The following is a 16,700-nucleotide window of genomic DNA, read 5'->3' as shown; positions in this document are numbered from 1 at the left end:
GGATTTAATCGTGCTCTGTGGGATGTTCAAAGTTTCTGATATTTTTTTATAACCCAACCCTGATCTGTACTTCTCCACAACTTTGTCCCTGACCTGTTTGGAGAGCTCCTTGGTCTTCATGGTGCCGCTTGCTTGGTGGTGCCCCTTGCTTAGTGGTGTTGCAGACTCTGGGGCCTTTCAGAACAGGTGTATATATACTGAGATCATGTGACACTTAAATAAAGTCCACCTGTGTGCAATCTAACTAATTATGTGAATTCTGAAGGTAATTGGTTGCACCAGATCTTATTTAGGGGCGTCATAGCAAAGGGGGTGAATACACAGCTCCTGAGTGGCGCAGTGGTCTAAGGCACTGCATCGCAGTGCTAGCTGTGCTACTAGAGATCCTGGTTCGAATCCAGGCTCTGTCGCAGCCGGCCGCGACCGGGAGACTCATGGGCGGCGCACAATTGGCCCAGCGTCGTCCAGGGTAGGGGAGGGAATGGCCGGCAGGGATGTAGCTCAGTTGATAGAGCATGGCGTTTGCAACGCCAGGGTTGTGGGTTCGTTTCCCATGGGGGGCCAGTATAAAAAAAAAAAATGTATTCACTAACTGTAAGTCGCTCTGGATAAGAGCGTCTGCTAAATGACTAAAATGTAAATGTAAATGTACATATGCACACACCACTTTTCCATTATTTATTTTTTAGAATTTGTTGAAACAAGTAATTTTTTTCATTTCACTTCACCAATTTGGACTATTTTGTGTATGTCCATTGCATGAAATCCAAATAAAATTCCATTGAAATTACAGGTTGTATTGCAACAAAATAGGAAAAATGCCAAGGGGGATGAATACTTTTGCAAGGCACTGTACATAACATTCTATTGGTTGCAATAATTTTGTATAATAATTTAAATTGAAAAACTCTAAGATTTGTATCCGGGGTTGTTTTGTGTTTCAGTCCATAAACCATGTACCATGGATCACCACATTGAAAATTGCTTCAACTATTTTGCAATTTTTTGGTCCTTAAATGAAACTGGTATACTTTTTTATTTATCACAATTTATTTTCTTTAAAGAATTTTGGTCTTTAATGTAGACAGACAAGTTCTTTACCTTCTCCCCCTTCTACTTACCTCTTCCATTTTTTGCAGTAAGGCTGAAATCAGTTGGCTGTAATTTTGGATAGAGCATACTTATGTCATGCAATAAAATGCAAATGAATTACTTAAAAATCATGCAATGTGATTTTCTGGATTTTTGTTTTCCGTCTCTCACAGTTGAAGTGTACCTATGATAAAAATTACAGACCTCTACATGCTTTGTAAGTAGGAAAACCTGCAAAATCGGCAGTGTATCAAATACTTGTCCTCCCCACTGTATATATATATTTATACAGTAGGGAAAAAAAGTATTTAGTCAGCCACCAATTGTGCAAGTTCTCCCACTTAAAAAGATGAGAGAGGCCTGTAATTTTCATCATAGGTACACGTCAACTATGACAGACAAATTGAGAAAACAAAATCCAGAAAATCACATTTTACGATTTTTAATGAATTTATTTGCAAATTATGGTGGAAAATAAGTATTTGGTCACCTACAAACAAGCAAGATTCCTGGCTCTCACAGACCTGTAACTTCTTCTTTAAGAGGCTCCTCTGTCCTCCACCCGTTACCTGTATTAATGGCACCTGTTTGAACTTGTTATCAGTATAAAAGACACCTGTCCACAACCTCAAACAGTCACACTCCAAACTCCACTATGGCCAAGACCAAAGAGCTGTCAAAGGACACCAGAAACAAAATTGTAGACCTGCACCAGGCTGGGAAGACTGCATCTGCAATAGGTAAGCAGCTTGGTTTGAAGAAATCAACTGTGGGAGCAATTATTAGGAAATGGAAGACATACAAGACCACTGATAATCTCCCTCGATCTGGGGCTCCACGCAAGATCTCACCCCGTGGGGTCAAAATGATCACAAGAACGGTGAGCAAAAATCCCAGAACCACACGGGGGGACCTAGTGAATGACCTGCAGAGAGCTGGGACCAAAGTAACAAAGCCTACCATCAGTAACACACTACGCCGCCAGGGACTCAAATCCTGCAGTGCCAGATGTGTCCCCCTGCTTAAGCCAGTACATGTCCAGGCCCGTCTGAAGTTTGCTAGAGTGCATTTGGATGATCCAGAAGAGGATTGGGAGAATGTCATATGGTCAGATGAAACCAAAATATAACTTTTTGGTAAAAACTCAACTCGTCGTGTTTGGAGGACAAAGAATGCTGAGTTGCATCCAAAGAACACCATACCTACTGTGAAGCATGGGGGTGGAAACATCATGCTTTGGGGCTGTTTATCTGCAAAGGGACCAGGACGACTGATCCGTGTAAAGGAAAGAATGAATGGGGCCATGTATCGTGAGATTTTGAGTGAAAACCTCCTTCCATCAGCAAGGGCATTGAAGATGAAACGTGGCTGGGTCTTTCAGCATGACAATGATCCCAAACACACTGCCTGGGCAACGAAGGAGTGGCTTCGTAAGAAGCATTTCAAGGTCCTGGAGTGGCCTAACCAGTCTCCAGATCTCAACCCCATAGAAAATCTTTGGAGGGAGTTGAAAGTCTGTGTTGCCCAGCGACAGCCCCAAAACATCACTGCTCTAGAGGAGATCTGCCTGGAGGAATGGGCCAAAATACCAGCAACAGTGTGTGAAAACCTTGTGAAGACTTACAGAAAACGTTTGACCTGTGTCATTGCCAACAAAGGGTATATAACAAAGTATTGAGAAACTTTTGTTAATGACCAAATACTTATTTTCCACCATAATTTGCAAATAAATTCATAAAAAATCCTACAATGTGATTTTCTGGATTTTTTTTCTCATTTTGTCTGTCATAGTTGACGTGTACCTATGATGAAAATTACAGGCCTCTCTCATCTTTTTAAGTGGGAGAACATGCACAATTGGTGGCTGACTAAATACTTTTTTTCCCCACTGTATATACACTGCTCAAAAAAATAAAGGGAACACTTAAACAACACAATGTAACTCCAAGTCAATCACACTTCTGTGAAATCAAACTGTCCACTTAGGAAGCAACACTGATTGACAATACATTTCAAATGCTGTTGTGCAAATGGAATAGACAACAGGTGGAAATTATAGGCAATTAGCAAGACACCCCCAATAAAGGACTGGTTTTGCAGGTGGTGACCACAGCCCACTTCTCAGTTCCTATGCTTCCTGGCTGATGTTTTGGTCACTTTTGAATGCTGGTGGTGCTTTCATTCTAGTGGTAGCATGAGACGGAGTCTACAACCCACACAAGTGGCTCAGGTAGTGCAGCTCATCCAGGATGGCACATCAATGCGAGCTGTGGCAAGAAGGTTTGCTATGTCTGTCAGCGTAGTGTCCAGAGCATGGAGGCGCTACCAGGAGACAGGCCAGTACATCAGGAGACGTGGAGGAGGCCGTAGGAGGGCAACAACCCAGCAGCAGGACTGCTACCTCCGCCTTTGTGCAAGGAGGAGCAGGAGGAGCACTGCCAGAGCCCTGCAAAATGACCTCCAGCAGGCCACAAATGTGCATGTGTCTGCTCAAACGGTCAGAAACAGACTCCATGAGGGTGGTATGAGGGCCCGACGTCCACAGGTGGGGGTTGTGCTTACAGCCCAACACCGTGCAGGACGTTTGGCATTTGCCAGAGAATACCAAGATTGGCAAATTCGCCACTGGCGCCCTGTGCTCTTCACAGATGAAAGCAGGTTCACACTGAGCACATGTGACAGATGTGACAGAGTCTGGAGACGCCGTGGAGAACGTTCTGCTGCCTGCAACATCCTCCAGCATGACCGGTTTGGCAGTGGGTCAGTCATGGTTTGGGGTGGCATTTATTTGGGGGGGCCGCACAGCCCTCCATGTGCTCGCCAGAGGTAGCCTGACTGCCATTAGGTACCAAGATGAGATCCTCAGACCCCTTGTGAGACCATATGCTGGTGCGGTTGGCCCTGGGTTCCTCCTAATGCAAGACAATGCTAGACCTCATGTGGCTGGAGTGTGTCAGCAGTTCCTGCAAGAGGAAGGCATTGATGCTATGGACTGGCCCGCCCGTTCCCCAGACCTGAATCCAATTGAGCACATCTGGGACATCATGTCTCGCTCCATCTACCAACGCCACGTTGCACCACAGACTGTCCAGGAGTTGGCGGATGCTTTAGTCCAGGTCTGGGAGGAGATCCCTCAGGAGACCATCCGCCACCTCATCAGGAGCATGCCCAGGCATTGTAGGGAGGTCATACAGGCACATGGAGGCCACACACACTACTGAGCCTCATTTTGACTTGTTTTAAGGACATTACATCAAAGTTGGATCAGCCTGTAGTGTGGTTTTCCACTTTAATTTTGAGGGTGACTCCAAATCCAGACCTCCATGGGTTGATAAATTTGATTTCCATTGATCATTTTTGTGTGATTTTGTTGTCAGCACATTCAACTATGTAAAGAAAAAAGTATTTAATAAGATTATTTCATTCATTCAGATCTAGGATGTGTTATTTTAGTGTTCCCTTTATTTTTTTGAGCATTGTATATTTGAATATTTAGTTTTAGTCATTTAGCAGATGCTCTTATCCAGAGCGACTTACAGTTAGTGAGTCCATACATTTTCATACTGGCCCCCCTGTATGAAAATAATTAACAAAGATTATTTAAAGATTATTTTTAAACATACTTTTTAGTTTAACCATAAGATGTGTTCTGTCTTTTCTGGTGGATTAAACAGAAATTGCAACCAGCTTTCTATGGCTTGTTTAAAAAATATAGATATATTGGAGATCATTTTCAAATAAACGAAAGTGAGAGGTTGTAATCTGAATAAAGGGGAAAAGGCCATTTTTGAACACGGGTTGAGCCATTCTTACTAATCTGCTGGAAAACCAGTTCGGAATTAAGTATAACTTTTGTATGACTGAAGCCTTTAGTGAGAGGTTCAATGCTTTAATATTTAATCATTTCAGCCCTCTGCATTCATATTCATTATATAAATAGGCCAGTTAAATTTAGTCTGGCTTGCCGTTCCAAATAAAGTGGAATATTTTTCGCTCATATACACTACCAGTCAAAAGTATGGACACACCTACTCATTCAAGGGTTTTTCTTTATTTTTTACAATTTGTTACATTGTAGAATAATAGTGAAGACATCAAAACTATGAAATAACACATATGGAATCATGTAGTAACCAAAAAAATGTTAAACAAATCAAAAATAAATTTTATATTTGAGATTCTTCAAATAGCCATCCTTTGCCTTGATGACAGCTCTGCACACTCTTGGCATTCTCTCAACCAGCTTCATGAGGTAGTCACCTGGAATGCATTTCAATTAACAGGTGTACCTTCTTAAAAGTACATTTGTGGAATTTCTTTCCTTCTTAATGCGTTTGAGCCAATCAGTTGTGTTGTGACAAGGTAGGTGGGGTATACAGAAGATAGCCCTATTTGGTAAAAGTCCAAGTCCATATTATGGTAAGAACAGCTCAAATGAAGGTCAGTCAATACGGAACATTTCAAGAACTTTCTTCAAGTGCAGTCGCAAAAACCATCAAGCGCTATGATGAAACTGTCGTTCGGTGTAGGCAAGGCCATAGACCCATGGGGCGGCGCACAATTGGCCCAGTGTTGTCCAGGGTAGGGGAGGGAATGGCCGGCAGGGATGTGGCACAGTTGGTAGAGCATGGCGTTTGCAACGCCAGGGTTGTGGGTTCGTTTCCCACGGGGGGCCAGTATGAAAAAATTAAATAAATAAATAAATAAAATAATGTATGCACTCACTAACTAGTCGCTCTGGATAAGAGCCTCTGCTAAATGACTAAAATGTAAATGTATAAGTAAATAGGTAAACTGAGATATGACTAAGAGTAAATCAGGGTGATTTTTCCACAAATAGACAGGTATTTACCTTTCCATGGTAGCAAGATCTTATCTATTTTTGCTAACTTTCTATTACAATGTATTGTTGTGAGATCGTTATTTCTTTTGGGATATGAATACTGAGTATGTCCACTTCACTGTCTGTAACGAAGACGTAGGGAGTCAGGAAGCAGGTGCAATTGGTGAGTTTAATAAGAACGAACATAGAGTGAATACACGAACAAGAGTAGTGTCTGAACATGAACACAGAATAAATACTGCCTGATGGGTGATAACAACAGAAAGGGGGAGTAATCTGGGAAGTGATGAAGTCCAGGTGTGCCTAATGATGAGACGCAGGTGTGCGTAATGAAGGTTGCCAGGTGTGCGTAATGATGGGTTGCCAGGACCGGTGGTTAGTAGACCGGCGACGTCGACTGCCGAAGAGGGGGAGTGGGAGTAGACGTGACATATCTCGGACATATCTCGGACATGATTTTGGGATCTAGAACGTCGTCCACCGGAACCCAACACCGCTCCTCTGGACCGTACCCCTCCCAGTCCACCAGGTACTGGAGCCAACCCCCACGACGTCGGGAATCCAGGAGGGATCTGACGGCATAGGCGGGGCTTCCCTTGATGTCCAAGGGAGGCGGAGGGGTGTCGAGGGGGACGGCATCAGCCAGGGGACCAGGAACCACCGACCTGAGGAGGGAAACGTGAAAAGGGGGTGAGATCCGGTAGTTAGTAGGGAGCTGGAATCGGTAAGTTACCTCATTGACCCTCCGGAGGACTTTGAATGGCCCCACAAACCGGGGGCTCAGCTTCCGGCAGGGCAGGCGGAGCAGGAGGTTCCTGGTGGAGAGCCAGAAGTCATCACCAAGATGGAATATGGGTGCCTCACTGCGGTGGCGGTCCGCCTGGGCCTTCTGGCGGCGGACAGCGCATTGGAGCCTCACTTGGGCAGCGTCCCAAACCTCCTCTGCGTGCCGGAACCACTTGTCCACCGCAGGGGCTTCAGTCTGGCTCGGGGTTCACAGGGCCGGCTGGTACCCCAGGACACACTGGGAGACAGCCCGGTGGAGGAGTGACGAAGTGAGTTCTGGGCGTACTCCGCCCAGGGAACGAACCGGGCCCACTCACCCTGCCAGTCCTGACAGTGACACCTCAGGAACCTCCCCAGCTCCTGGTTGGTCCTCTCCACCTGCCGGTTGGACTGAGGCCGGTACCCGGATGTGAGGCTGACCGTGACCCCCAACTTCTCCATGAAAGCTCTCTTTACACCTAACGTGAATTGGGGACCACGGTCGGAGACGATGTCCTCCGGAAGGCCATAGTGCCAGAAGACCTGATGGAACAGTGCATCAGCGACCTGGAGAGCGGTAGCGAGACCAGAGAGAGGGATAAAATGGCAGGATTTTGAGAATCTGTCCACAACAACCATAACAGTGGTGAAACCATCAGACAGGGGAAGATCAGTAACAAAATCTTTGGCCAGATGGGACCAAGGCTGCTGAGGCACGGGGAGGGGAAGGAGTTTCCCTGCTGGAGCATGCCGGGGAGATGTGGTTTGGGCACATACGGAGCAGGAGTTGATGTAGTGGGCGACATCCTGTGCCAAGGTGGGCCACCAGTACTTAACGGAGATGGCTTGAGTGGTGCGGGTGATACCTGGGTGTCCAGCAGCAAGGGATGTGTGAGCACAAATCAATAGCTGTTCCCTTACCTCCGTGGGAACGTAGGTGCACTCCGGAGGACAGGTAGCAGGCGCAGGTTCCCTCTCCAGAGCTTGGCGGATGTCCAAGTCTTTGTCCCAAACCATGGGGGCAACGATTCGGGAGGGCTGTATAATGGGCGCACTCAGGACAGGAACCTCTCCTCAATCGTGGAGACGGAATCGTTGAATCTAGTAAAGAAAAGGGCCCACCTTGCTTGGCACGGGTTCAGCCGCCTCGCTGTCCGTATGTACTCCAGGTTCCGATGGTCGGTGATGATGAGAAACGTGTTCGTGGGACACCCTCCAGCCAGTGTCGTGGTTCCTTTCTGCAGGAGACAGTATGCACATGGATACAATTTTTGTGGATTAGCTTGACGGTGTGACAGGCTGGCCCCCACGCCCACTTCTGAGGCGTCCACCTCTACCACGAAGGGCAGCGTAGGAACTGGGTGTTTCAGCAACGGGGCGGAGGTGAAATGCCCCTTCAGTAGGCGGAAGGCCTCATTGGCTGCAGGACTCCACACCAAGTTACGGGGGCCACCTTTGAGGAGAGAGGTGAGGGGAGAGGCGATGGAGTTGAAGTTTTTGATAAAGCGGCGGTAGAAGTTTGCAAACCCCAAAAACCATTGTAGTCCCTTTATGGTGGTTGAGACTGGCCATGACCTGACTGCATTGACCTTCCTCTCCTCCATAACCACTCCCTGCGGGCTGATCTGATATCCCAAGAAGGAGACGGCGGCCTGATGGAACTGGCACTTCTCCGCTTTTACGCACAGATGGTTCTCCAGAAGGCGTCCCAGGACGGGAGGGGGTAGCGGTACTTGGTGGTGATGGCATTGAGACCTCTGTAGTCAATACACGGACGTAGACCCCCTCCTTCTTGGCCACAAAGAAGAAACCTGCCGGCGCAGGGGAGGTAGATGGGCAGATGAAACCCTGTTGGAGAGCCTCCTGGATGTAGTCCTCCATAGCCTTGGTTTCAGCCACCGACAGGGGGTAGATGTGGCTACGCGGAGGCGCAGAGTCTGTTAGCAGGTCGATGGCACAGTCCCAGGGCCGATGAGGTGGGAGACAGGTGGCGCGGGTCTTGAAGAAAACCACCCAGAGATCCTGGTAAACCTCCGGGATGTCGGCCTGGAGGGAAACCACAGGACTCTCAACCGACGTGGAACCACAGGGTAAGGGAAAGCAGGTCTTCCGACATCCGTGTGCCCAGGCAGTGATCTCCATCCTCGACCAGGAGATGGTGGGGTCGTGCCGTTGGAGCCACGGGAGGTGCCTGGATGATGAGGAAGGGAAGGTTTTCTTGATGCAGGGGCCATTGGTAATGGTGAGTGGTGCTGTGATGTGTGTAATTGTCCCAGATCCCAGTGGTCAGTTATCCAGCGCTTGAACCGGAAATGGAGAGCGGGTATAATATTATGTTCAGGGAGGAGGCAAGGGCCTGGTCAATAAAATTCCCCACGGCACCAGCGTCCACTAGAGCTGTAGAAACAACACAAGAGGGACAGCCAGCGAGTGAAATCGGTACTAAAAAGGGTTTGGTGGAGAGTGATGATGAAATACTCACATCTACCCCAGGAGACGGATGATCACGGGCCGTCCCTCTGCTCCGCATCGGTCTGGAGTAGGCGCTCACCCCCCTCTCTGCCCTCCGATGGATGATCGAAGACTCCTCTGAACAGAGCCATGAACCTCTCATAGGAACCCAGCTCCTCCTCTCCTCTCTCCCAGACCGCCGTAACCCACTCCAACGCCTGCCCGGTCAGCAGGGAAATAACTGTGGCAACCTTGGACCACTCGGTGGTGGGAGTTCCCATTTGATGAGCGAAATAGAGGGAGCACTGAAGGAGGAAGCCACGTCATTTGGATGGAGTCCCATCATATTTGTCGGGGAGGGACAAAAGGGCATCGCTGACCTGGGCAGACTGTTGAATGGGCTGGGGTGCTGGCTCGCTGGGTTGACTCATGGTAGAGGATCCTCCGCTCGTTGGAGGTGACGCCCCTTGAGGAAAATCTAGACGTTGAGGACCTCATCCATAGCCGTCCCCAGTTGGGCCAGCTGGTCGTGGTGTTGGCCAAGTAGGTCTCCCTGTTCGCCGACCATCTGGGAGATGTCTTGGTTGGCTGCTGCTTCCATTTTGTGAGGAATGGTGGAAAACAGACTGAACCAGGTTTTCCTCTAGGAATTTGCCTGTGCTTAGCTCCATTCCGTTTCTTTTCTATGCTGAAAAACTCCCCAGTCCTTAATGATTACAAGCATACCCATAACATGTTGCAGCCACCATTATGCTTGAAAATATGGAAAGTGGTACTCAGTAATGTGTTGTATTGGATTTGCCCAAAAAAGTTAATTGCATTGCCACATTATCTGCAGTATTACTTCAGTGCCTTGTTGCAAACAGGATGCATGTTTTGGAATATTTTTATTCTGTACAAGCTTCTTTCTTTTCACTCTGTCAATTAGGTTAGTACTGTGGAGTAACTACAATGTTGTTGATCCATCCTCAGTTTTCTCCTATCACAGCCATTAAACTCTGTAACTGTTTTAAAGTCACCATTAGCCTCATGGTAAAATCCCTGAGCGGTTTCCTTCCTCTCCGGAAACTGAGTTAGGAATGACTTTGTAGTGACTGGGTGTATTGATACACCATCCAAAGCGTAAGTTAATAACTTCACCATACTCAAAGGGATATTCAATGTCTGCTTTTTCTACCAATAACACCCTGGTCTTTGGGGTTGAATCTGTGTTTGAAATTCACTGCTCGACCGAGGGACTTTACAGATAATTGTATGTGTGGGGTACAGAGGTGAGGTAGTCATTCAAAAATCATGTTAAACACTATTGTTTCACACAGAGGGAGTCCATGCAACGTATTATGTGACTTGTTCAGCAAATCTTTACTCCTGAACTTATTTAGGCTTCCCATAACAAAGTTGTTGAATACTTATTGACTCAAGACATTTCATTCTTTATTAATTTGTAAATATTTCAAAAAACATAATTCCACTTTGAGATTATGGGGTATTGTGTGTAGGCCAGTGACAAAACATCTCAATTTAATCAATTTTAAATTCAGGCTGTAACACAACAAAATGTGGAAAAAGTCAAGGGGTGTGAATACTTTCTGAAGCCATTGTAGCAGGCTCCAATAGCAGGGTCCATTTCCTCAGACAGACCACCCTCTCTCTCTCACACAGTCCCTCTCACTCCTGTCCTGCTCTGACCATACTGGTGGTCATCTGGTTATGATCAAGGTTTTGAGTTTAGGACCAAATTATTGGAGAATTTAACATTGTGTCTCAGCCTCAATCCAATAAACCCAATACAAACTGAAACAAGTAACATCTACATACCAGAGATGAGAGGAGCTGATCCGGATTGTAATTTCAGTTGTCAGTGACTGCAAACTGAGTTACCCAATGTAAGATGAATGGATAGGTAGATGGGTGGAGGTGAAAGGATAGAAAAATATAATATTTGTTTTCATCTATCAGTATATTATATTGTAGACCTACCTACTGTAGCAGTGGCATAATGCCCGGGATAACGGTCTGGTGATCGGAAAGTTGGTATTTTAATTTCCTTTGGGGTACATACTGCTGTTGTGCCCTCTTCAATAGAAAAACATGTTTTATTCTGTTATTTTTTGGTCTGGGAATAAACTGTTGTTAAATGTACCATTGCTCTACATTTGTACAAATATTGCCTGCTGCTATTCCAGGACAAGTTGCACCAGAGATGGTCTTTGGTTGTACTACATTAGAAACTATCTGGGACTTTGGGATTTGATAGAGTTGCAAAAAATCAATTTATTTGTTTTCAGAGGCAGACCAAATCCTTCGTAGCATGTTTTGGCAGCAAGACATTCAGGGTACTCAAGTACCCAAGGGACTCATGCCACATTCTTTATTCTGAACCCTGCGAAATAAGGTAGAAGTGGTCTGTATCACATACTGTACCTCTCTTTCTACATTCTTTGATGTCATGTCAGAAGAAAAGCATATTATTATTAAGCCAATCAACATGTGATCTCCATGGCTCCTCATGTCTGCCTAGTACATGTCTGAGGTCCAATGTTTTGGTTTGATTTCCACCCAGAGTCCTCCAGGTTTCAGAGTTTATACTTTAAGACTGATCACATTATATGTTGGAAAGAACAACCATGTGGACCAGCGCCCGAGGAATCAAAATGAAATTAAACAGCAAACTAGTCAATAAAACCTTCCCATGGATATGTTCAAATGGTCTCCCTGCGTCTCTGTTGATGTAGAACTCATGTGTATCAGATTTAAGCTTCAGGTTTAATCCACGTCAGAGACATGTTGAAGATCCCACGGAGGACAGTGGATAATAAACATCTAGGCCCAGATTCACAAAACACTTCTTACGTAAGAAGCTTCTTAAGAAAAAAAAAAAGTTCATAAGATAGTTTGTAAGTGCAATTCCTCAACAATATCTTAAAATGTACAGTGGGGGAAAAAAGTATTTAGTCAGCCACCAATTGTGCAAGTTCTCCCATTTAAAAGATGAGAGAGGCCTGTAATTTTCATCATAGGTACACGTCAACTATGACAGACAAATTGAGATTTTTTTTCTCCAGAAAATCACATTGTAGAATTTTTAATGAATTTATTTGCAAATTATGGTGGAAAATAAGTATTTGGTCACCTACAAACAAGCAAGATTTCTGGCTCTCACAGACCTGTAACTTCTTCTTTAAGAGGCTCCTCTGTCCTCCACTCGTTACCTGTATTAATGGCACCTGTTTGAACTTGTTATCAGTATAAAAGACACCTGTCCACAACCTCAAACAGTCACACTCCAAACTCCACTATGGCCAAGACCAAAGAGCTGTCAAAGGACACCAGAAACAAAATGGTAGACCTGCACCAGGCTGGGAAGACTGAATCTGCAATAGGTAAGCAGCTTGGTTTGAAGAAATCAACTGTGGGAGCAATTATTAGGAAATGGAAGACATACAAGACCACTGATAATCTCCCTCGATCTGGGGCTCCACGCAAGATCTCACCCCGTGGGGTCAAAATGATCACAAAAAATCCCAGAACCACACGGGGGGACCTAGTGAATGACCTGCAGAGAGCTGGGACCAAAGTAACAAAGCCTACCATCAGTAACACACTACGCCGCCAGGGACTCAAATCCTGCAGTGCCAGACGTGTCCCCCTGCTTAAGCCAGTACATGTCCAGGCCCGTCTGAAGTTTGTAGAGTGCATTTGGATGATCCAGAAGAGGATTGGGAGAATGTCATATGGTCAGATGAAACCAAAATATAACTTTTTGGTAAAAACTCAACTCGTCGTGTTTGGAGGACAAAGAATGCTGAGTTGCATCCAAAGAACACCATACCTACTGTGAAGCATGGGGGTGGAAACATCATGCTTTGGGGCTGTTTTTCTTCAAAGGGACCAGGACGACTGATCCGTGTAAAGGAAAGAATAAATGGGGCCATGTATCGTGAGATTTTGAGTGAAAACCTCCTTCCATCAGCAAGGGCATTGAAGATGAAACGTGGCTGGGTCTTTCAGCATGACAATGATCCCAAACACACCGCCCGGGCAACGAAGGAGTGGCTTCGTAAGAAGCATTTCAAGGTCCTGGAGTGGCCTAGCCAGTCTCCAGATCTCAACCCCATAGAAAATCTTTGGAGGGAGTTGAAAGTCCGTGTTGCCCAGCGACAGCCCCAAAACATCACTGCTCTAGAGGAGATCTGCATGGAGGAATGGGCCAAAATACCAGCAACTGTGTGTGAAGACTTACAGAAAACATTTGACCTGTGTCATTGCCAACAAAGGGTATATAACAAAGTATTGAGAAACTTTTGTTATTGACCAAATACTTATTTTCCACCATAATTTGCAAATAAATTCATAAAAAATCCTACAATGTGATTTTCTGGATTTTTTTTCCTCATTTTGTCTGTCATAGTTGACGTGTACCTATGATGGAAATTACAGGCCTCTCTCATCTTTTTAAGTGGGAGAACTTGCACAATTGGTGGCTGACTAAATACTTTTTTCCCCCACTGTAATTATTTTCTTACGAACTTCTCAAATATCTTCTTATGAATCTTCTTAAGATGTTTGTTACTAGGCAACCAATTTAGCTATCTAGCTAGCAATGGCAATCATATTAGCATATTTCCTACTGAGATTACTGTTCTAAAACATGTTATTGGGTTTAAAATAATCAATACTGAAACTTTCAGATGAAGTTTGTGAGTGAATTAAACATGTTCAATTGCTTTCATGAGCTTATTCTCTCACTGCTCTGCATTTAAGACAAGGGTTTAGCTATTTTGGAATAAAGAACAAATCCCAAAACTTTATTTTCAAGAATCACATTTTTTCTTAAATTTTTAAGAAACATAAGAAATAGCGCAAGAACATTCCCAAGAACGTTTTGGTACAATAGCAACTTTGCTTAATTTTCTTCATAAGTCTACATGACAGTTAAGAATACATTTCTTAAGGTTTTGTGAATCTGGGCCCTGGACTGTTCCTGAAATACTGTTCCCACAATCTTCTCTAATGCTGCTGTAATCACACCTGAGTTCTACAGTATGTGGAGGACATGTGTGAAGTGTGATCATGCTATGATGGATATTTCTCCATCTCCATGATATGGCTGATAGTGAAGGTTGAGTCATAGTTAGAGCAACATTCTGTTGCTTAGCAGTGGAATGGGTGTGGTAGTGTCATTGACAGGTGGCACCATTAACTGATTAAATCAGTATGTGTCTTACAATAAATAAATAAATACATATTATTTTGAAAGAATAGCTGTGAAATAATTTGCATAAAGGAAGGGACCAGGAAATCTGGTCACAATGCAGACACAGTGGATGGATAACAGACACATTTTAATACCATATGTTGACACATTTCTGGAAATGTGGACACAATCAGAATTTAGACAAGATCAGGACAAAGGACCCATGTTAGCACCAGGTATAAACAGGGCTTTAGATGCATTCAAAGACAAGGCAGTCAGTGAATTTAACCACACACATGGTACACTGAGTATACCAAACATTAGGAACACCTTCCTAATATTGAGTTGCACACCTCCCTTTGCCTTCAGAACAGCCTCAATTCGTCGTGGCATGGACTCTACAAGGTGTCGAAAAGCATTCCACAGGGATGCTAGCCCATGTTGACTCCAATGCTTCCGACAGTTGTGTGAAGTTGGCCGGATGTCCTTTGGGTTGTGGACCATTCTTTATACACATGGGAAACTGTTGAGTGTGAAAAACCCAGCAGCATTACAGTTCTTGACACACTCAAACCGGTGCGCCTGGCACCTACTACCATACCCCGTTCAAAGGCACTTAAATATTTTGTCTTTCCCATTCACCCTCTGAATGGCACACATTTACAATCCATGTTTCAATTGTCTCAAGGCTTAAAAATCCTACTTTAACCTGCCTCCTCCCCTTCATCTACACTGTTTGCAGAATTACTGTCTACTGTCTCACGAAATCCATAGTTTGAAAGCGACCATTTACTGGAAGCTGTGCAGCGCCATTTTCCCCACGTGGGCAAATTTTCCCCACCTAGCAATTCGAGTTCCAGCCAATGAGGTTCAGCCCCTCGCCATTTTAGTGACAGCTACAGTGTCTTGCAAAAGTATTCATCCCCCTTGGTGTTTTTCCTATTTTGTTGCATTACAACCTGTAATTTAAATTGATTTTTATTTGGATTTCATGTAATGGACATACACAAAATAGTCAAAATTGGTGAAGTGAAATGAAAAAAAATAACTTGTTTCAAATAATTCTAAAAAATAAATAACGGAAAAGTGGTGCGTGCATATGTATTCACCCCCTTTGCTATGAAGCCCCTAAATAAGATCTGGTGCAATCAATTACCTTCAAAAGTCACATAATTAGTTAAATAAAGTCCACCTGTGTGCAATCTAAGTGTCACATGATCTGTCACATGATCTCAGTATATATATATACACCTGTTCTGAAAGGCCCCAGAGTCTGCAACACCACTAAGCAAGGGGCACCACCAAGCAAGCAGCACCATGAAGACCAAGGAGCTCTCCAAACAGGTCAGGGACAAAGTTGTGGAGAAGTACAGATCAGGGTTGGGTTATAAAAAAAGATCTGAAACTTTGAACATCCCACGGAGCACCATTAAATCCATTATTTTAAAAATGGAAAGAATATGGCACCACAACAAACCTGCGAAGAGAGGGCCGCCCACCAAAACTCACAGACCAGGCAAGGAGGGCATTAATCAGAGAGGCAACAAAGAGACCAAAGATAACCCTGAAGGAGCTGCAAAGCTCCACAGCAGAGATTGGAGTATCTGTCCATAGGACCACTTTAAGCCGTACACTCCACAGAGCTGGGCTTTACGGAAGAGTGGCCAGAAAAAAAACATTACTTAAAGAAAAAAATAAGCAAACATGTTTGATGTTCGCCAAAGGCATGTGGGAGACTCCCCAAACATATGGAAGAAGGTACTCTGGTCAGATGAGACTAAAAGTGAGCTTTTTGGCCATCAAGGAAAACACTATGTCTGGCGCAAACCCAACACGTCTCATCACCCCGAGAACACCATCCCCACAGTGAAGCATGGTAGTGCTGTGGGGATGTTTTTCATCGGCAGGGACTGGGAAACTGGTCAGAATTGAAGGAATGATGGATGGCGCTAAATACAGGGAAATTCTTGAGGGAAACCTCAAGAGATTTGAGACTGGGACGGAGGTTCACCTTCCAGCAGGACATTGACCATAATCATACTGCTAAAGCAACACTTGAGTGGTTTAAGGGGAAACATTTAAATGTCTTGGAATGGCCTAGTCAAAGCCCAGACCTCAATCCAATTGCGAATCTGTGGTATGACTTAAAGATTGCTGTACACCAGTGGAACCCATCCAACTTGAAGGAGCTGGAGCAGTTTTGCCTTGAAGAATGGGCAAAAATCCCAGTGGCTAGATGTGCCAAGCTTATAGAGACATACCCCAAGAGACTTGCAGCTGTAATTGCTGCAAAAGGTGGCTCTACAAAGTATTGACTTTGGGGGGGTGAATAGTTATGCACGCTCAAGTTCT

Source organism: Coregonus clupeaformis, chromosome 15 (genome assembly GCF_020615455.1).
Source record: "Coregonus clupeaformis isolate EN_2021a chromosome 15, ASM2061545v1, whole genome shotgun sequence".
NCBI lineage: Eukaryota > Metazoa > Chordata > Actinopteri > Salmoniformes > Salmonidae > Coregonus > Coregonus clupeaformis.
Note: the sequence above shows the minus strand (reverse complement) of the source record.